This window comes from Strix uralensis, chromosome 4 (genome assembly GCF_047716275.1).
Source record: "Strix uralensis isolate ZFMK-TIS-50842 chromosome 4, bStrUra1, whole genome shotgun sequence".
NCBI lineage: Eukaryota > Metazoa > Chordata > Aves > Strigiformes > Strigidae > Strix > Strix uralensis.
The window spans coordinates 16,869,660-16,891,401 of record NC_133975.1 but is presented as its reverse complement, the minus strand read 5'-3'; the positions used below and the strand labels follow the sequence as shown (position 1 = coordinate 16,891,401).

Genomic DNA, 21,742 nt, shown 5'->3' with positions numbered 1-21,742 from the left:
GGAAGCGGGGCGTCCCCTGCCTTGGCACCGGAGGGAAGGGAGGGCGGAGGCCGCCGGTACCCCCACACGGCAGGCGGGCGGCCACCGGTTCCGCTCCGGGGCTCCGCTCACCCGCAACCGCCTCCCCCGCCCCCACTGCCGGCTCTGAGCCGGCTTCAACGCCCTTAAGAATGCCGGAACATCCGTCATAGTGACGTCAGGGCCCCCACCCCTTGCCCGCCCCGCCGGCCCCGCCCCCTCATGAATAATGCATTGCCTCGGAGCCCGCCCCTGGCGCTGCTCCGGGGGCGGGGGCGCTCGCGCTGACCAACGCCAACGCAGCCGGTGCCGACGAGCCGGGTGAGCGCTACCACTTAAGCGGGGGGAAGTGGCGGCCCTGCAGGGACGCGCTGACGCTCTGCCGGCCGTTAGGGTGAGGAAGGCACTCACGGGGCTTCGGCGACGTGTCTACCCTCAAGCGGCAAACACCTGCCATAAAGTGATTCTGTTTCGTTTTGCGGCAGCGGGTGCGACCGGCGGTGACCTCCGCAGGCGGGGGGCGGGCGGGCGGTGGTTTCTCCCGCGGTCTGCGCTCCCGTCAGCACCCGCTCGGGGAGGGGCGCCCCGCCCCGCGCCCCTCATTTGCATTGACGCAGGGCCGCGCGCCACGGGCGGGCGGAGGGGTGGGGCGCGAGCCCGGCGGCACGAGGCGGGCGGGTGCCGAGGCCCGGCCGCGGGAGCCCCGGCCCCGCCCCGTGCCCGCCCCGGCCCCGCCCCCTCGCGCCGCTTCCTCAGCAGGCAGCCTGCCTGGCAGCGCCCGGCAGCGCCCGCCCTCGCCCACCGGCGGGGCTGGCCGGCAGCGGCCGGGGGCTCGCTGTCTCCTCACAGCTGCTCGGCCCGTGTGGGGCGGGAGGGGCAGGCCCTGGCCGGCACAGCTGTGGCCTCCTGTGCCCTCTGTGGCAGGGATGCAGGGCCGGGGCGCTCTGCCCGACTTGGGCGCGCCTGGCCCTGTAGTGCAGTGGAGAGTGTCAGCTCCCGGGTGAAGCTGGGTCAGTCGCCCCTTCCTCTCCACCCGTATCCTGCCATCAAACCAGGTCACTCATTTGTTGGACTCCTCAGAGACGCATTAAGTGCTCAGATCGAGCCCATGCTGAGGTGTGGCAGCACTTGGTGGTGCCTTTTGAGGTATTTCCCAGCAATATTAAAAGGTGGGGTTTTACCCTTTCCATCTCGTGGAAGCACAGCTCTTGGCAACTGTTCAATGCAAACAAATAAATAGTTTGGCAACTATAGATGTAATGCTGTTGTAGATATCCCTGAAAAGACTAAAATAAGTGAGCTCCTGTTGTGCTCTGGGAAAGCTGTAGTTCAGTGAGAGAATTAATACACAGCTATTGAATGTGAGAGTACATCGGGGAAGTGTCATTATATGCTTGACCTATTGTACTTTTCTCTAGGCATCCATTAGTGGCCACTGTCAAAGACTGGATGGCTGCTTTCCATTTGGCCGATGGACCTTTGGTCTGACCCAGTGTAACAATTCTTATTTGTTAAATCTGTATGTGTTTGTTATATGCATATAAAATATAGAGGAAAAAAAAATGGTTCGGCATCTGCAGTCATCTCTGATGTGATCGTGAACCTATGTGGGTGTGTGTATTTGGGTATCTGTGCCAGCTTGCAGGGTTAAGATGAAAATACATTCGCAGCATTGAAGAATCATCGATACATACTTATCTTTGCTGTGTTATGGCTTAGTACTTCAGAATTATTCACTGTATTGACATCTGTTTCAAGAACTCTGCAACCGTCTGTCTTACAAGTGGTAAAAAATAAGAGTTCAGACCAAGGCGCCACAGATGATCACACGCTGAGTAAATGTTGCTGGCCGAGTCACAGTTCCTCTCTGAATAGTGAGTTGCTTCATGGCACAGTCCTCATAGACATTAGTTTTGTGAGCTGCAGAACTGGTAGCATCTGGCTTCCCTTTGCGTTCACGTCGTACGCCTGACATTCAGTTATGTGCAAGCCTGAACAGAAGCTGTCCTCTACCTGGGGCGTTCTTGGGCATCTAGCAAGGGTGGAAACAATGCTGTGCTGTTTCTCTCCTGTAACCAGCTGCCTATTTCTACAAAGTGTGTAGGAACTCGGGTTTTTTTGGTAAGCGGTCAGCTTCTCTGTCCCACACTTTTAAATCAAGACCAAATTCTAGCGAGTCTTCCTTCAAAATAGCTAGATAGTGTCTTCAAATAGTATCTGTGATTAGTCTTTTTAAATCATCTGAAAGACAAGAGTATTCACATCCTCTGTGACAGCTTATCTCTGATATGGTGCATGTATCTCTATCCCAATTGTGTATGTTTATTAAAACAACTTTCATGGAGTGAATCTCATCTATTTTTAACCATGTAAGAAGTAAGCATCAGCTCTGCATTAGCTGTCTGATCTTCTACAAACAAGACAGGTGCTACCAAAGTATGATTCATTCTACCCTAATGCAGGCACCTTTAGAGAGAGAAATCTGATCTCTCTTTCTCTGCTGATAATGAGGAAAGCTTCTGGCTATATTTTGCTGCAGAATCCAGGAGGTCTTTGGTTCTCCTTGGTCTTGCGGCATATGCTTCCTGACTCTGATACAGCTGTACCAAGTCAAACCAAGACTCCTTCAGGCTGTATATCCTGTCTCTTCTCCCTCTGATACAAGAACCCCGTGGTGTGTGCTGGGGCCACAAATTTTGGCTTCTCCACCACCAAATCAAGTCTCTTATCTGGCACCTTGGTGCCGTCAAGAAGTGCTGAGTCCTGTCCTTGGCGCTGTTTGTTTTCTCTTTCTAGTTCCCAGTTTATTGATTTCTGACCATTTGGCCTTCGCACCCTCTTGCTTTAATGTTTTTTTTTCTCCCTTGTAATCCCTTGATTCCTTCCTGCTTTCTTTTATCTTAGCTGCTCCTTTCCAGGGAAGGTTTGAGAGCTTTTTTGGATTGGGCTAGTAGGAAGGTAATAGTGTCTGAAAACAGATGCCTAAACAAATGTGTAAAAACAGGCTAAGCATCTATAATGTTTCCTTCAGTTACCTCAACCATTTGCAACTCAGCACTTCCTAGATTTGCCTTTCCAGACCTTAGGGGATATTGGGATGCTTGGACTCCACGTTCCCCGATTATTACCAGAAAGCGACCGTGTGCTTGGGCCTGAAGAAGAGAGTACGCTGGCAGAGCCCCCCCCCCCTCCCCCCCCCCATCTGAATGACTTGGGGAGGTCAGGGAGCTGGGATGAGTTGCTTAGACTTGACAACAAGCATTACAAGAAGCGAATGCCAAGCCATATGCAATATCACTGTACATAATATGTAAATTGAAAAAAACATGTTACAAAATAAGCTGTCAGTACAGTAAAACCAAATATACCTAAGTTATAGTTGTTCTTGCAGCCATTAATCAACCTGCTGCTGTGTATTCATTGCAACAAACGTGCCAGGCATCAACTTCACCTAGGAGGCCTGTGGCGGAGCTGGAGCTGACAACTCTCCTGGGTTTGTCAGTGCCTGAAAGACAATGATCATCTTATTTGTCTGGTGTTCTGCATCATCCACTGCGTGCTAAATTTTGTGTGGCAAATTGAACCAGCAATGCTATGGAAGAGAAAACACAAAGACAAATCACAATAAACTATTTAACACTATATAAAGACAAATCAAATAAACTGTAAGTATTACAAAGTAGCTCTTCTGGTTGCCATTTGAATGACATGAAAGCTATCATCAAGGCAGTGGCTTCTGAATTTTGCCCCTGAGTGGTTATCATCTTTTCTAGAAATTACTATGCACAGGTTAAGTTCCTTTCTTTTTATAAACCCAGGAGAATAACACCTGCTATTGGCCAGTGTTAGTGACAGGATATTATTATATGAGAAAGGATTTTGACCCACCGTTGTATTTTTCTGCTTGAACAGAAAAACTTCAATCATCAGTTCTAAGAACTGAAAGGGATTGTGCTGAGGCTGCCTGCTTCAGAGCCATCTGTGGGTTTAGCTTCTTTTAAAAAGTGTATGTTCTTGGGGGTAGGGTCCATACTTTTTCCTAATCAGATACCACTAGTGTTACAGTTTTGGGGAACATATAATAAATCATGAAACTGGTAGAAATTTACATATAGTATGTAGACTTTTATGTGCATGCAGACTTACTTCAGTGCTTCCTCATTTTGTAGATTAAGATGAACACCAGAATATCAGGAGCTTAATGTATAAAAAAGAAAATAACTCTGACTGATGTTAGAATCTGCTATTTCCCTCCTATTAGCTAGTTGGAAAATCACCGTGGCTGCAATTCTTGATATGGGCTGCAAATAACATGTACACATGAACATTATCTTTGCTTTCATTTCAATACTAAAAGCAGCTTTTCTAGAGAATTTTTGCATGTTATAGTTAAAAGTAAATGTGGCTACAGATAGTACTGACTTCAGAAAACCTTTTTCCTGTGGAGTGGCTCAGCATAGAGACTCATCGGCTGCTTGTAATGCAACAAATTGTTCTTTCCACAGCCCACAATATTTATAGGCCTTTTACCATTTAGAGTGATTTACTACTCCATTTAACCCCACTTCCAAGGATCTACAGCTGAAAAAAACCCCAGGGGTTTTGATATCAGTTGCTTGTTTTCTCTTTACCATTTTACTTTTCCTTCTCTCTTTCCACATCATCTTCTCTTCCTGGGCTCTTTACGTAGCTCTGTCTGTCCTGCACTGGTCGCAAGGGCTTTGCAAAGAGATCTACCTCGATCTTTCCTATGATCAGGCTGTTTAGAGAAGTACACAGTCTGCTGTCCTGTGGTCTGTGACATGTGTCTGCTTCGTTCCCTAGTTTAAGCTTTGAAACGGGTTTGCATATGCATTCCAGGAACAGCCCATTGTTCTAACTGGTAACAAAAATATATGATTCATGTAGTTTTGCTAGAGCTGCTTCCTCTTAACCTTAAAGCTGATTTTTGTTAATGACTTTTTCCTCCCATGGAAACATGGAAAACAGTCTGGGACTGCATGTTATTCATATAGAAAAGAAGATGATGAAGTTTGACATTTCACAGGCAAAAGAGATCTGAAGATTTTTATCAGTGTGTTTCATTTACTGTTTTTCTGTTCTTGATTTCTTTAAACTCTGAAAATAATAATCATTCTTAGGAAGGAGGTAGGCAAGTCTTTTTCAGCAGTGAGCAGTCTGTTGAGTCTCAGTAGTTTACCTTTTTTCCTGGTAGTTTTTCTCATGAAAAGAAAAAAATATGAATTGCCTAGATATTAAAAAAATGGGAAAAAAACCCCTTTGTTAGATCAATGTGTTGAATTAAAAGTAGTGACAAAATTTAACAACAGGGACTGAGATAGTTTGCTTTATCCTGTTCTTCCCATGCCCATGTTATGGTTTTATTTGTTTGTTTGTTTTTAAAGATAAAATCTTAACATTCACAGGAGATGGGCAGCTTTCTTCCTTTACTCAAAGCCTGACTTCCATCATGAGAGCTATGCTGTCTGCTGGAGTTGAAGGATATGGGTTCTGGTCACAAGAATGCAAAGCAGTGATCTACTCTGGTTTTTATCATTTTTGCCCTGGAGTTTAACCAGCACATTAGACTAATATTTTCTTGCTTGCTAGTGGCAGTTTCTGTTTCTTTTTTGTTTTGGTTTTTTTTTGGTAGTGGAAGTCATTAGAGTTTCTCCCAAGAGAATCAGTGCCAAAGTAAACAAATATCTTCATGAAAGGAAAATAATGTCTGTGGAGTATTCAGAATTCCATGTTTTACAGACAAGTATTTATGGCAACCAACTAGTGAATTAAAGTGAATGAAATCCTATTTCTAGTTTGCTGCTTCTGCTGTGCTAATTGAATGTGGCAATTTCTGTTAGTTTCTCAGCTATGCAGTGCAAGTTCTGGATGTTAGTTGTAATTTAAGATGAAGGAAAATACAAGATGAAACTCACTTTAGAAAAAGGATATTTTTTTTTTATTGTTGGAAATTGAATAGTGCATGTAAACCTCTGGGGAATTGCTATTGTCTCTAAAATGTTCTGCATGTGGTTGGCAAGAACAACAAGGACAGAAGAAAGTTCAGCTAAAAAATTCATAAAGGCTGTCTGGTGGAATGCATTACAGTCAGCTGTATACCTCTGTGCTCTTATCCCTCTGAACTGATAATTTTTAGCTGAGATGAAACATTCTGAGGAACAGGAGGCTGGCAGATTTGCAGCATAGATTGTTTGAAGGTTTAAATACTGTGACTATCTCATCTTACAGTAAGTCTGTAGATATAACGTAAGCTGGAGTTGCTGAAAAGTGATAGAATGGCTCTGTGTGTACAGCCTACAAAACTGTGAAGAGCTTATTTTCTGTGTGCCGTAGAATCCTGCACACTTTCCACCTCCTGCCCAGGATAGCAATAATTCACCAGTGGAGCAAATACACTTCAAATTTTTTGAGGATGAGACCATATCTGGTTCTTTGTTTAGGCAGTGGCTTTCACAAAGGGGACCAGTGCTAACTGGGAACTGCTGCCAACACCATCATATGTTTCATGACAAATGCGAAGTGTTCGAAAAGTTGGCACTACAAAATAGAGATACTGTCAATCTCTGTTTAATTCTCAAAATGACTTGTAGGATTTTAAAGCTTGTGTTGCTGCTGGTGCACTCACGTATCAGCATTTTTAACAGTCCTTATAATATGGCTGGTTAATTTGGTTATATTACTAGGACATAAACCAAAATTATTCAGAGGATAGAGAATACTAAGGTTTTACTGCTGATTTTTTCCTGTGTGCTGTGTGCAGAAGAAAAGTTTGTTCAGCAGTGTGTGCCTCTATAGTCAGAACACAGTATTTTCTCATCTTCTTTTCTGTGTACAGCACAGGTGCAGCTGCCACTGTTTACCAAACATGAAGGTGGTGTTCACAGCTCTGGGGGTAAGTCTGGGTTCTGCTTTAAAGAATGCATGAGACATCTCTACTAATTGCAGGAATGTTCAGTGTATATTTATGTACCTGAATATTGTGTAGGAGGCTCCCAGAAATTTTAAGAAATGATGTCAGTGATCATTGGCTAGGTCTCCAGAAACTCGTGTAACTGACTTGTGCTAAGAATAACTGCATGATGCTTCCAGTGTTGGAATAATCTGTTCTGAAGGGTTGAGTACTGTAGTCTCACCGTATTTAGATGAGGTAGGACACCCAAGGAGACTAGAAATTTTTGAGCAAGGAGGCTTTGAGGTAGAGTTCATTGAATCCTGTAGGTAGCCCTTACCACAGATGCAGCAGGAGGAAGCAAGCATGTGTCTGTAGCTAGGTCTGCCCCTCTGTGGGAGTGTACAGACCACATAGCAAGTTAAACAGGAGGAGTATATGTTTGCAACTCAGCAGGCTGTTAAAGTAAGTGCTTTAAATTGCTACAAGAAGATGTATTAAAGTTTACTTATTAAACCTCTGAAAGGTGATAGAGGATCAGGTTCCCCTTCCGAGCCATAGCATCTGTGTTGTACTAAAAGCAAAGGCAACCTGATTTATATGTGAAAATGTATTCTCTTGTACTTGACCTATTTTCTCTTTGAGTGTAAGATGGATGTTCACTAATTTTACACCACCACCCACTGTTTCAATAAAATTATTTTCAACAGATTCTGTAAGAAATTTGCTGCTTTAATTAATATGGAATTATCTCAGAAATTAGCAGTACAGACCCTTCAGATTTACCATAGATCTAAAGTCAATCAATCTTATATACAGGCTAGAATTGAAGAAATACAGATTAAAATTAAGAAAACCATTAGCCATATCATTGTGACTAATTATGGCTATATATCCAGTAACCAAGGTGGGGTCAAAATAAGGCTGGCCATTGTGATATCAGAGCTCAGCTAGTCAGGAGCAGTTAGGTTGCTTGAGGGTAGGATGCTCTCCTTCCCAGTAGCTGAGGGCGCACAGCATCTTTTATGAAATACGCCAGCATCCGTGGCAGTAATGATGAGACTGGCCCGGTGATGAGGCAGTGCCTCCGGGAGGTAGAAGAGGCAGGCCTGGACGCAACGCAGAGTTGAACTCAGCTTTGCCATACAGCAAATGAATGCTGTCTCAACATTTGGCTCTCTCTTAGTCATGTCCCAGCTACCTTCTACCTTCCCCAGCCCTGGCTTTTTTTTTTTTTTTTTTTTTTTAAAGTTGTTAAATTGCATTTCTGAACAGTTCAGGGTGACTGATACCGAATCAGTCTTATTTTCCTGCTGGTCTCCCTCTTCCTTCTAAATACGCTTAGCTCTAGTAGGGACTCAGAAACAACAAATCTTGAGTCCTCTCATAATAATTTACATCTCTGATCTAATGATCAATTGTAAATCAATGTTAAGCTTCATCACTTTTGACTATTCATGCTATTATGATGATATGAAGACATTGAAAAGCAATATGCTGGTTTCACCCTGTATATTTTGATTACTAAAACCATATTATTTGTGTGGGTCTTTCTTAGTGTTCATGTGTAACATTTTTAATAATGGTAAAGAAAAGAAGTCTAAGAAAAATCCCTGCCAAGAAACTACATAAAAGCTGAATGTATTAGAATATTCGTGTTAAAATATTTTAGAAGTGCATTAGCTATACAAAAAAATAATTGAAACATAGGAAATGTAGTGAAAATATAACTCTTCAATGAAAAGAAATATACTAAAAAAGAAAACACACAGTTAAAGTCATCCAGAAAACTTTAATTTTCTTCTATAATGAGAACCTGAGGGAAATGTGGAGTTAAATTTAGTTTCTTTCTGCAGACTCTAAATTTTTAACCCTTTATGCACAGGTCTACTTAAAAGAATTATGATTACTTGGATGCCTTAATCGTTAACTCCTCTACCTTCATAAGTTTAACTTTTTTGTAAGTTTAATCTAACTCTGAGCACTGGAAGTTGTGCTTTCTAACCACATAGCTAGAAGGTGAAGGAACTAGGGTAAGATCAACCCTATTATGTTCATCTTTTATACAGAGTATACAAAACCTACTGTAATTCTGTCATTTCTTCTCTCATTATGGTATTGAGAGCTCAAATCCATTTTTATGCAGGGCTTAAAACAGTTTACTGCTTAAGTATAGCTTACAGAAGCTACTTTGCGGAATTGATGATCACATATGCCACAAATCAATTGTACCCATGATATTAAAAGGGAAAATTACCTAGATCTTTAAAAATTCCCAAACCTTGGTAAATATCCTTGAGTAACTGTGATATCATTTTGGGTCACTGTGCTTTGACCAGAGGTCAATCAAAATGAATCATCTGAGGAACCTTTGTTTTCATATTTGTAATCTTTTTTTTGGTGCATGCTTATATAGTATGTTGTAACTGAAGAGCAGAAAACCTCATAAAATTTCTACATTAGGAAATCAAAGGGCTTCCCCCCCCGCCTTTTTTTTTTTTTTTTTCCACTCAAATAACCTCTCTTTTCAATGTTGAAAGGTCTTCTTTATATGAGGAAATTTACCAGAGACTATAGTAGTGTAATTATGCCTTGTGGATGCTTTTTAATCTTGCATGAATGCCGTAGAATTCAAGCGTCCATATGGGGAGTTAGACCCATCAGAAGCATAGGGGCGTAATTATGCTGGTGAATTCTGTATGCAGACAAATGCTTTATGAAAGGGAATTTTATTTTGGCTCTTCACTTTTCAGCTTATTCATGTTCTGAACTAAAAGGAGTTGATCAAATCAATGAAAGTAATGAAAATTCAATGGTTATCAAGTAGACTGTCAAGTGCTGGGGAAATTGGAAAGTAATAAATGTATATGTTTCCTGATAACATTAATGTGAGCTTTTGTTCTTATTCTCTTGCCAGTGTTTGAGTTTGTGAGGGGTTTAGTGAAAGGTTAATAAACAATGTCTGTTCTTTGCTGAGCCTCATAAACTAGTATATCCAATAGCTAAACACTGGTAGAATATTAGAGATTCTTAGCCGTCATAAAAAGCAGCCGGGGTTTCAGGAAGATATGACACTGGAGAATTACTTGAATACCTTTTAGTCTCTGTAGGACCTCTGCAGCTAGCACTGAGCAGATCAGCCATTGAATTTCTATATGTGAATTTTCCTGTATCCCAGTTAAATTGTAATTCCTAGGACAGTAGTCAAAATGTTCTCTACAGAAGTAGGCCATTTACATGAAAATAACTTTCAGTAAGGGTGTAGTAACACTTTAATAGTTATTTACAAAATGTGCTTAGAGTAACAAGCATGTCTCGATGAAATTGCTGCATAGACTTTAAGACAAGAAGAGCCCAATCATTTTGGTGATGTAATGCAGTCCAACCTTAGCACTGACCACAGAGCATTGCTCTGTAAGTCTTGCTTGAAGACCATTATTTCAAGGTGAACTTAGAAAGATGTCTGGTTCATACGTAAAGAGTTCAGAGAACAAAGAGTCTGCCACATCTATACCAACACTCACTGTTCGGGTGAAGTGTTTTATTTGTGGTCTGAATTTAGCTTTGACTTAACTTGTTGAATCTTTGCTGGATTAAAAAAGCCTTTAGCACTGGACATTATTCAATGAAAATACTTGAAGGCTGAGATCAAGGCATCTCAGTCCTCTTTTGTTGTTAAGCAAATCTCATTGAGGTGCTTTAGTTTCTAACCGTAAGGCAAGATTTCTGTATCACCAGTTTTTCCTGTAGTTGCTTTCAAGTTTTCAAACATCCTTCTTAAGTATGGACGTCAGGGCTGTCAGCAATGGTATTATTAATGAGAGAATTACAGCACAAGCTGAACAAAAGCGTGCTCTCCCCTTTCTGTTTTTGAAACATGGAGGAAGACATAAGGGCAAATATATTGCTTCTACCAAATTTTAATTTTTCATATTTCTTGTCACAAGCCTCTTAGGAGAGATGCCTTGTAAGGGCTTCCACTGGATATTACGCTTTTCCAAGTCAGGCTTGTTAAAGGGATACAGCAAGGTGATACCTTGCTGTGATAGCCAGAATATTTGGTTTTGCCTTGGGTAATGTTGCTACAATGGTAATGTTTCTCCTGCTTCATATTCATATTAATACTCATATTCATATTAATATTCATATTCTTTGTATCTTTTAGAGTTGAAAAGACAGTCTTGAATTTTGTAAATATTGTTTATTTTTTGTTCCAACACGTAGAACCGATTTTTTTATGATTAATAAAGCATACATTTGTCATGTGGGCATGAATTAAAGTGAAGTGGGTTACAAGGTAGCGTGACTGTGCCGTTTTCTTTATTTCCTACTTTGCCAATTTTTCACCTGTAAAATCTCCTGGTACTGATTTTTTGTTTTCATCAAGGCATGGCCCTGTATATTCACCCTATATATTCACCCAAGAGAGTGAGTAGAATTAGCCCAAAAAGTGTTTCCTGTGAGCTCAGTCTTGAAACCTTGCAAATGGAAGATGAGTCTGGTTTTGGCTACCAGTAGAACTCTAAATTAACTATTTTGTAATGAATGTGGAATACAGAGGTTTTTGTATAGTGCTGACATGGTAATCACTGCAATGCAATGGTTAGGTCAGTGTTTTACAGGCATATTAGTATGTGGTTTTACAGTTGTACCCCGTCACTCTGAAGCTGTTTCAGGCCTGCTGTGCAAGCTAACTGAAACAAAATATTTAAATTTCATTTTACTTAGAAATAATTTCCAGTCTTCAACTGTTCTTTCCAGAGCAGGCTGTGTGCTAGTCATGGTACGGCCTTAGCTAGACCATCTGAGAATTTTTTTTGATGTCCTGAAAATAATGGGATCGATTTTATTGTGGTTGTGTGGATGTGTGCAAGGGGCAGGAGCACTACAGAAATGCACTGAAAAGGGAGCAAGGAAGCCCATCAGCCTGAGGACCACTTGCAACGTGACCCTGAGAAAGAGGTGCTTGAAACTATGAGTAAAGAAACTATCTCCTGCTGTTTGCTTCCTTCTGTGGCTGGGGAAACAGCATACAGTATATGTGGTTTGTAAATAAATAGGATTGCACTGAATAAGTGCCTGTCAACAATTCAAGGCATAGCATACAAGACATCAAAAATCAGCTAATTGTTTCTATCTGTGTTTACTGACAAAGTTTACAGTAGTGTCTTAGAAACTCCTCAGTGAAGTGAATGGAGAGAGAGCATATTGATGAAACTGAACTAAAACTACATGGCAAGTCTGCTTTTCAGTCTGGAGTCCTAAGTGAAAGTTATGTATTTCTAGTAGCATTGAGTATTTTTGTTTGTTTTGTGTTTTCTAGTCAGAACAAAACCTTGATAGTTACGGAATCATATAAAAAAGCCTAGGTTGAAAGGGAGCTCTGGAGATACCTGCCCCAAGCTCCTGTTGAAAGCAGGACCTTAGATGTGATGATCAGGGGCCTGTCAAGCCTGGTGATTTCCAGGGAGTTTCCTCACTTCTCTGGGCAACCTGTTCAAAGTTTGGTTGCTCTCATGATGAAGAATTTCTTCTTATATCCCGATGGGTTTCCCCTGAAGCAGCTTTTGCCTATAGCCTTGTCACTGGACAGTTCTCTGAAGAGACTTTCCATCATGTCTATAACAACCATTTAAGTGTTGAAAGACTGTGTTCAACCCCCAGCTGCCTCTTCTCCATGCTGAACAAACCCAATTCTTTCAAACCTTTCTTCATCTGTCAAGTTCTCCAGTACTCTAATCATCTTGATGGCCCTCTGCTAGACCTTCTCCAATTTTTAAATGTCTCTTTTGAGCTACAAGGACCAAGACTGGACACAGTATTCCAGATGTGGCCTAATAAGTGCTGAGGAGAGTGGAATTACCATGTCCTTTGATTTGCTGGCTGCAGATTTACTGAGGTTAGTCCGCAACACCATCTGCCTTTATTGCTGCAAGAGCACGAGGCTGGCTCGTGTTCAGCTTGCAATCTACCGGCATTCACGAGTCCTTTTACCCCCAATAATACTACTTCATTTTTGACTGACATATAATGAAAGCAAAGCATAGAAGTTTACAAAGCTTCTGGAAGAAAAGGGAGGTGCTTTCCTTATTTTACCCTAAAGCTCAATGATTTCAGCCTTCTTCCACAGTATGGGAGACCTGGGTTCAGTTCTTTCCTTCTTTTGAAGAGTTGGCCCCATGTTGCTCACAACCCTGAGCAGTGCCCTCAGGAGGAGGCTGTAACAAGCCACAACATATTCTGGGGTTCCTTCAAACTCCCATGTTGCCACAGTGATATTTTTGTTTAATAGACTTTTGCTGTTTCTTAGACTAGGAACTAAATGTGTCATACCTCCTCAGGGATTATTTGTCATTTGTGCACTCTCTTCTCTTCTTGCTTTGTTTCAGAAATGCAAAAGTCCGGAGAAATTCCCCAAAACTTTTGAGAAGAAACTGTGTTTGCCCAGCTCTGGTGTGATCCTTACGACATACTACGTCTTTGTGTTTGTTTTTTTTCCTTTGATGTGAATGAACTTGCCTGGAGTTAAGTGATTAGTCATAATGGCTCCATCTTGGTAGTGCAGGTGAGTAAGTGGGGCTACCTGAATTAAATTTTTTAAAAAAGGTACTTATTGTAATACTTTTTGCTTTGAACATGGTGGCACTTTGGCCTTTTTATTATTTTTGTACCTCATACAGCTTCATCTATACAATATAGTAACTTGTGGTGGGATAAGAAATCTATTTGTTTTGTTTTAGAGGAGGCAGGAAATATCTAAAAATATTTTCAAGTACTCTATTTTTTTAATGAAAGAAAGCTGGGTGTAATGTTTGATGTACTGGCTAATAAAAACTTGATCGATATTCATTGCTACTCTTGTTTTATTTTAGAATCCAAGTGCCAGAATGAAAAAAAACCCCAAACAAAACCACCACCATTAACACTGGCAGTTTACTTGCACAATAAAAATGGTGCAGTTGACTTCTCTGCATTATATTGCACTTGCAGATAAAGTATGAAAAACAATGATAATTTGAATTTAATTACTATCTTAAAAGGAAAAAATATTTCCATAGTACTTTTTAAAGGTAATTTAAAAAAAATAATTGCAAAATTTTAAGTTAATTAATTTGGTATTTCTAGTGTAGCATGAAATCGGCACAAATTTCCATCCATTTTACTAACAGCAAAGCACGACATGAAACTGGTGGGCGTTTGTTACAAGCATGCAGAAGACAAATTCTGTCACAATGAAGAGCACCGCTTTCTAGGACTTGTCCACAATGTGTGAGGAAAAGATGGATTGCCATCAGTAAATCCAGAATGAGGACTTCTTCTGAACATCATTAAGAAGAAGAATGCCTTCAATTTTCTAAGGATCTAATTTCAGGAAGATCTCAGGGATATTGTAAGATGGAAATGTCTGCATTAAGCATGAGATAAATCAGTGTTGGACTTTCTGATGCACCAAGCAGTGTTAGCCACTGATCTCCAAAAACTCACGGATACCACGGTACCTTCTACTTTGTGGAAATAAACTTTGGCACCAGGCAGCATTATGTGAAACATAAAATCAACCAGTTCATCAGAACAACTTGTTTCCCTAACTGAGTGCTAAAAGGGTGAGTTTTAATGGAAAATGGGACTTCTCAAGGAAATCCTGCTGGGTATTCTAAAGGCTACACTTTAATGAGCACACAAGTAAGTTACCTTGGAGAGGAAAGCTAGGCTAGTAAAGAAGCCACAAAGGTGATAATTAAACAAGAAATCAATGTTAAATATGGAAGAGGGGGGCATAACTGGGAATGAAAATTCAATCTACAAAATGTAAATGACTTTCAGAGAAGATCAAGATAATAAGGAATTATTAGTGGCCAGTAGAATTTAAGACAATAAGAAGGCATTACCAATGTATTAGGAACAAAAGAACAATGAATCAAGTATAGATTTCAGTCTTGCAGAAGAAAACAGAACAGATCCAATGGCTAGAAATCAAAGCTTGAAAAATTCAATCATTATAAAGATGCAGTAAGGGTGATTACACATAGGAATAATTTCGCAGTGTAGGTAGGTGGTAAACTTGCCATTGCTAGGACTTTAATCCAATTGGATACACTTTAATCTGACTCTGGGAACAGGATTGTGAGCATCTCTGTGGATGGCTGCAGAGGTCATTTCTTCTGTGCAAGCTGTACATCTGTGAATTTATATTTGTTCTTTGTCACTCCCTTCTTTTATAAACTGTTGAGAAGAACAGAGCTCTCATTGCCCTCAACATGTTCCACACGCTGAGCTCTGCGTTAAGACAATGACTGAAAAAAAAAGTCTCATGCTTCAGGGCTACAGCTGGCTGCCTGCAGAAGGCGAGAGGCTGATTCCCTAGATTAATTCTGGATTTTTTAATTTCATTTTTCTCTGAAGTCTTAGGACCAGGCATGGCTGGTTATAAAACCTTGGAGACAGGGTCAGTTCTCTGCAGTGAAAAGGAGTTCTCTCTTTTAGATAGCTGCTATCTTCCAGCTGGCTGGGGAATCAGACAGTTTCCTCCCTAAGTCAGGGTAGCAAGGACTTTGAGGTCTTTTTGCTTTCCTCTTCATTATGACATCTAGGCATATCTGAGATCGTAATTATGATCATTTGGGCATATCTCATATAATCAACTCACTGTTATTACTGGAGCCTGGGCCAGAGGCATCACAGTCTTTTTTGGCATTCATATTAGCTTAATTTCTTCAAGACTGAATTTTATTATTTTTTTTGCATAACCCAACTCACTGAGGAAAGCAGTGGTAAACGGGTGAAGTGTTAACGTCACATACAAGACAGCAGGTTGCCTGTTCTGGTTTAAATTCTACTGATTTATAAAGATCTTGCTGGCTTAATTTTGCTGCAGTAAGAGTTACAGGTGACAAAAACTATTTCTTTTTTCAAAAGGGGCTGATGCCAGTCGTGATGCTTGATGGAGTTGCAGAGCTGCCACACAGGCTGCTCGAGTGCTGCTTTGCTGGCTGCGTGCAGCAGCTAACAAAGGGTTTCTTGTGCTTGCAGCAGCGTTGCCTCCAAGTCCAGCTTTCCTTCTGCAACCCTCCCTGACTTTTGTTTAAAAAACCTGCCCCTAAAGCAAAAATAAGAAACCTTGCTAATGTTGCAGTACCAGAGAGGGAGGATGCAATAGTTTTATAGTTTTTCTTATTGTTTTGGTTCTGTTGAATTGCAAATGGCAGTGAGCGGAAGGAGTGATGTCGGGAGTTACTGGAAGCCAGGCTGTGTATTATCATCTCCTAAGAGGCAAACGAGTCTGCCAGGGTTCTGCCTGGTGGCCATGCTGGGAGGTGGCTCTGGTCTTACACTACTTTCTGTTGCACACATGGGAAAGTACTTGCATGCTTCACTATTGCAGGGGCTAAACCATCACAACTATGAACCTCCTTTCTGTACAGAAAGCTGAGGCTGTCAACCGACACCTATTATCATCCTGTGAAGTTGTGAAGAGACCTGTTGTTGCATCTACATCAGCATGTTTTCTTCTTAAGCATATGAATAAACGGCAGCCTCCATCTTATGTGAGCCCTTATTATTCTTTTTGTGGGTCCAACGGAGGGACACGTTTTCAGTTGTTACTTCTTGTCTGCAAGTGGAACTGGCACTTGCTCGTGTAAATAAACATACTGGCTTATTGCATAAATCACCTTACGTAACATCTGTCATATGGTTTATCATATGTCGTTGCTTTGCATCACATATAACATTGGCTTATGGTATATATATGTTTAATCATGGACTTATCCCATCATCTAACAGGTGACTGAATACAGTCACCTGTTATCTGTAGCTCTTTGTGCTTGTACAGCGGTTTGTACACAGGAGCTGCAAGCAAAGGTAAGTCCGGCTGGAAAATTGGAGATAGATGGATTGAGAGATATGAAGGGAAAAACCCAACAGATCCAGATCATTTCTTGAATAGCAGAATTAATGAGGACTGGTTTGCTCTGGCTTTATATCTCTTGAGGTGTGATAGACTTATGTTTGTCGCACAGAAGTGCCTTCTACCATGATACCTTCCAGTCTCTCTGTGTCCTCATAGTGAGATGCCTCACTTCCCTTCAGCTTCTCTGCCATGGAGTAGCTCTTAGTTTTTTCCATGGCTTTTAGCTACCGTTGCTTGGCCTCATGACTGGGAGTGACCCAGCAGATGCTGTTTTGGAGATGCATGCATGCGTGTAAGGTGGCCAACCTGTACGTGTCCAGCATGGTCAGCAGCTGCTACCAGCTGAACCTAATCGACTGCCCTTCTCCTCTGCTGGCAACAAAATTAATGACTTTGGGAGCTGCCTTCCATGATGTGCTGAATGTACTAGAGGGCTGTTTTAAGATCTTACTATCTTAAAAACGACTATGCTTTTCAGTTTGGTTGAAGCTGAACAGACATGACAGAGAGACAGCGTGATGCACGCAAGCTTCATTTCCTCAGGAAGCCAAGCTAAAAAAAAATATCTGCCTAGGAAAATTTTCAGCCAGCATTTGAGAAGCTTGCCGTTAATTATCAAAATGAAGAAGCAGAGTGTGCTAACATGGTGTTGATTCAAACCATCAGAATCAATCTCTCAATAAATAGACCTGCTGAAAAAAATATGTAAAACACGTCAGACTTGTGTGCTGTTCCTTTTTAGCTTCTGTGTCTGGCCTTGTCATAAGAGCCTCCAATCCTAAAAATCACCCTCCTTTACCCAAACTCTACAGGATACACAAAATTTAGAAGGAGTGTTTTATTCCTAAAGTGTCAGACAACCTCTGTCTTTAAGGTTGTTTTTTCAGAGCGAGTAAATCGAACTAGGTCAGCCTGAATTAGGGTGATGTTCTTCAGAGTTCTCGTGTTCCTGGTGCTCATGGGGCTCAGTATCTCTGGAGGACTGCTACTCTGCAAGGTCTCCTGCCAACCTTTCCTCTCAGCCTTTGTTGCTCATAGAGCTCCTGCCCTGTGAGAGACGTATATACACATGCTTTGCAGAGCAGTTTTGGATTCATTGATGCAAAAAGATGAAGAAGTAAAATATGTGTTTCTTGTATCACTGTTTCTATTGCTGTAAAGTCAGTATTTTAAAGGCTCCAAAGTCACTGGAAATGGATTTTTGATTTATTATGAGAATCAGCCTTCTGGTGTTTATTCACTTGCTGTCTACCTTCTGAAGGCCAGTCGGGAACTACAGCTTTTACAAATCATCCCTTGTATTTTGGGTTAATCCAGGCCTTCCTGCACTCTACTTGGTTGTTGTAAATGCAGTTTATAATTTATACAGAATGTGGTTCATCTGCCCTGTGACTAGGAAATGTTAAAAGAAAGCATTCAGTCATAGTTTATGCATCTGGTGATGCAGACTGGGGTTTTTAAAAGAACCCAGAAGAATTAGGCATTCAAATTTCATTAAAATGCTGTGGAAGGGAAGCATACAAACTCTATTAAAAAGCTCAGTCATTATCTATAACTCTTGTTTTTTCTCCAGTTTAATTTGCGTAAGCTTGTTTAGGGGAGAGAAGTGGACGGGGCTGGTTTTGCACACCTTGCCTTCTTCTTAGTGTTGAGGCGCAACCCTGCCATAGAGCTTGAGCATGCTGTGGCTCTCTCACCTCTTCCGTTTTTAACTGCAGCTTCATGAACCCATCTAACTACTAATTTTATAATTAAAGCCTTATTTTTATAACCATAGAAATGAATGTAAGTATCTGATCAGTAAAACGATACAAATAGTTTGGTGAATATAATGTTGAACATATATTATCCATATATATATGATATTCTGGGGATGATTAGTACCTTTTCACACTCTGAAATGTTCAGGGAGACAAAGATGAATAAAAGTCAGTTCAGAAATTAAAATTGTACTGCAGAATGTAAAAGAATTGGATATGTTGCATTTAAATACAATGCAGTGTGACAAAAGGTTACATGTAATATACAGTCAGATGTCTAACAACACAAAAGCTTCCTCTATATGCAAGAATCAGTAAAGTACAATATAATAAATATAATGAAGAACAAGATGAGAGATCAATTGGGGACACAGTCAGATGAAGAAGAGTAAGTAGGAGTGGAGTTTGTTCTGAAGTCAGAAGGGATTGCTGCAGCAGTGCAGAATATGCTTGCTGGAGGAAGGAGTTAATTGTGCCAGCAATGTTCAGCCCCTATTTATTGCAAGACAGAATTAATGGCTTTCCTGCCTGGTGCTGAAAATAGAAGCCAAATTTAAGTTGTTTCTTGAAGGCAGATATAATTAGATCATGAAACTTCTGGCTTTTGGGTCTAAATAATAGGATAAGAATGGCCACACTAAATCAGAACAGGGTACGGTCTCTTAACTGTTTCTTAGGGGTGAGAATAGGACAAGCACGGAGTGATACTTTCCCCAATTTCCAGCTGTGCACAATGCACATACTACTTAAACTGTAGATTTAAGTGCATTATATATTAGCCCTTGCTGAATCCTTTCTTTATAGATTGTTCTAATTATTTAACCCATTTATATTTTTGTTAGTCACAGCACTCTTGTAGCAATAAACTATCCAGTGTAGCTATGAATTGTATGTAAAAAATATTTGTTTGATTTAAACTGCGATATTTGGTGCCTGCTAAGTCTTATGATGTGAGGAATAGTGGACAATTGTTCCTTACTTACTGGCTATGCTATTCTCACTTTTATATACATTTATTTCCTCTTAGTTGTCTCTTTTCCAAGTTGAAAAGTGCTTTTATCCATCCTCATACAGTTAAAGTGGTATACTGCTATTCCTCTATGTTATCCAGCATACGTCATTCCTGCTTCTAATAAACCTTTGGACATGGATCAATCAGACCTAGGTGAGGTATTGCTGATGTGGATGCAGTCTGGATTTATACAGTGGTGTAATATTTTGTCTTTTGACTTTTCATCCTTACATAATGATTTGTAACATTTAGTTTGCATTTTCTGTCTGACAGCGAGCACTGGACAGATTTTTTCAGAGAAGTCTCAAAAGGGAGTCTGAGATTCTTCCTGAAGTGATAATAAATAATTTATTTATTGTTTATCACTGTGTATGTGCAGTTATTTTTTTCCCCCATGTGTATTATTTTGCATCTATCAATATTAAATAATGTCTACATTTTTCTTGCTGAATCACTCAGTATTCAGTATAATGACACCTTTTGAAGTATTGACTGTTCTGAGTAATTTGTATCATCAGCGAACTTTGCCATCTCATTATTAATTCCCCTTTCCAGATCATTTATGAATATACTGAAGAGAACAAGTTCAAGTGCAGATATCTGATCGCTTCTCTCCCATGGTGAAAACAATTTATTACTACGCTCCAACACATCATTAATCTACTAAAGAATTTTCATCCTTCTGATAACTTAGTTTCTTTAAGAGCCTTTAGAGAGAGATCTTGTCAAAACACTTTGACTTCTGGAAATCCAAGAACATTATAGCAGTCTGCATTCCCAAGCTGGCTGACTTCTTTAAAGAACTATTAATATCATCAATTTCATCAACTGACAGTAAATTGAAAAGCCCAAATTTAGTCAGGTTTTTCCTTCTGCAAATATTACATTATTTGTATACTAAGAATTATCTACAAGTACTTTCATGATTAGTACCAAGGCTTCTAGCAGTTAGTGACAATTTCTGCAGAAAAGTTATTACTATGCTGCAAGAAACTCCAGAGCAAGGTGCAGATTTTCATTGACCCTGAATGGAGCATGGTTTCTCTGCGATAGAAGTCTTCTATTTATTTTTTGTAAATGACACATCCCTGAAGCAACAGCGAGGGAATGAAAGTTACATTTTATCACAGTAGCATTTGCAGAAAAGTGAACTGCTAAAGTCCCTATTCATAATGAAACCTGGGCCAGCCATGAGTTCCTAAAAAGCTTACCTGCAGGTGCTTAATTTTTTTTATTTAAAAATTTATATCTGAGCTTTATGAACTTCTGATTAAACTTTTAAAATAAATTAAGGGTGAGAGGATTAGACGGGGAATTGGAAATGAACCGTGGTATCTTTTGCCTCTAGCTCATCATTTTGAAGGAAACCCAAATGAGATGTGACAAAGTGCAGCGTGCTCTTTTCTTTTTGCTGACCTATGTGTAACTGGAGTTTGGTCTCTGCCAAGTTCTTTGTGTGTGAATGGCCACATCACTATCCCTGCTACTGTAATTAACACTAATTAGTCCTTTATTGGAATTTAAAATAAATAGGCCATGATTTAGATATCACAGAGACTAAATTATCTACTTAGATGATCCACTTGGACTAGATGAACAGCCTGCTCCCCCCAGCCCTCATCTTTTCCACCATTTGACAGAAGTTATGGATAGGTTTTAAGTGGCTGGTATGTCCAGCTCCCATGTTGTGTCCTATTTGAAATTTAAACTGTGAAATCCTGTTGAAGGTCAGTTCCTGAGTGTGAGTCGAATGAAACTGTGTTTTATTCTGGTATCAGTCTTAGTTGCTATTGGACACTTCCTTCCTGGCCTCTTTGGAGATGTGAAGAACTTCAGAGGAATTCCTCATCAGTAGATGTTCAGAGAGTTGCTCCTACTTCTTCAACCCCCAGTCTAAACTTCACACTACTCCCTCTCAAGAGAATATATTTAATCTAGGTTGGCCCTTGCTTATCACAACTCTGATGCTGCTGCCTGTTACACTGTCTTGCTGCCAGAATATCTTCAGACCTGTCGGTACTACCAAGTCGTTGCTCCTGGTCTTCCCTCACTTATATAAGTCATCATGCACTAATAGATGTCCTGGGAGGGGAAAGGAAAGTGAACTTTCTTGGAGAAACATTGGATGCAGC

At 40.5% G+C, this 21,742-nt stretch overlaps 1 long non-coding RNA gene across 4 annotated transcripts; it reads left to right on the top strand.

Annotated features, from left to right (window-relative positions):
* The first annotated feature begins 274 nt into the window (after positions 1–274).
* On the top strand, positions 275–19,972 carry LOC141942485 (uncharacterized). 4 transcript variants are annotated; one of them, XR_012628641.1, is made up of 4 exons: positions 275–339; positions 6,875–6,931; positions 13,318–13,493; positions 14,098–19,972. It is a non-coding gene; the product is annotated as an uncharacterized LOC141942485 (long non-coding RNA). The 4 variants fall into 4 exon arrangements; XR_012628640.1 differs by having other exon boundaries at positions 14,054–19,972; XR_012628643.1 differs by lacking the exon at positions 6,875–6,931 and having other exon boundaries at positions 14,054–19,972.
* Positions 19,973–21,742: the final 1,770 nt, after the last annotated feature.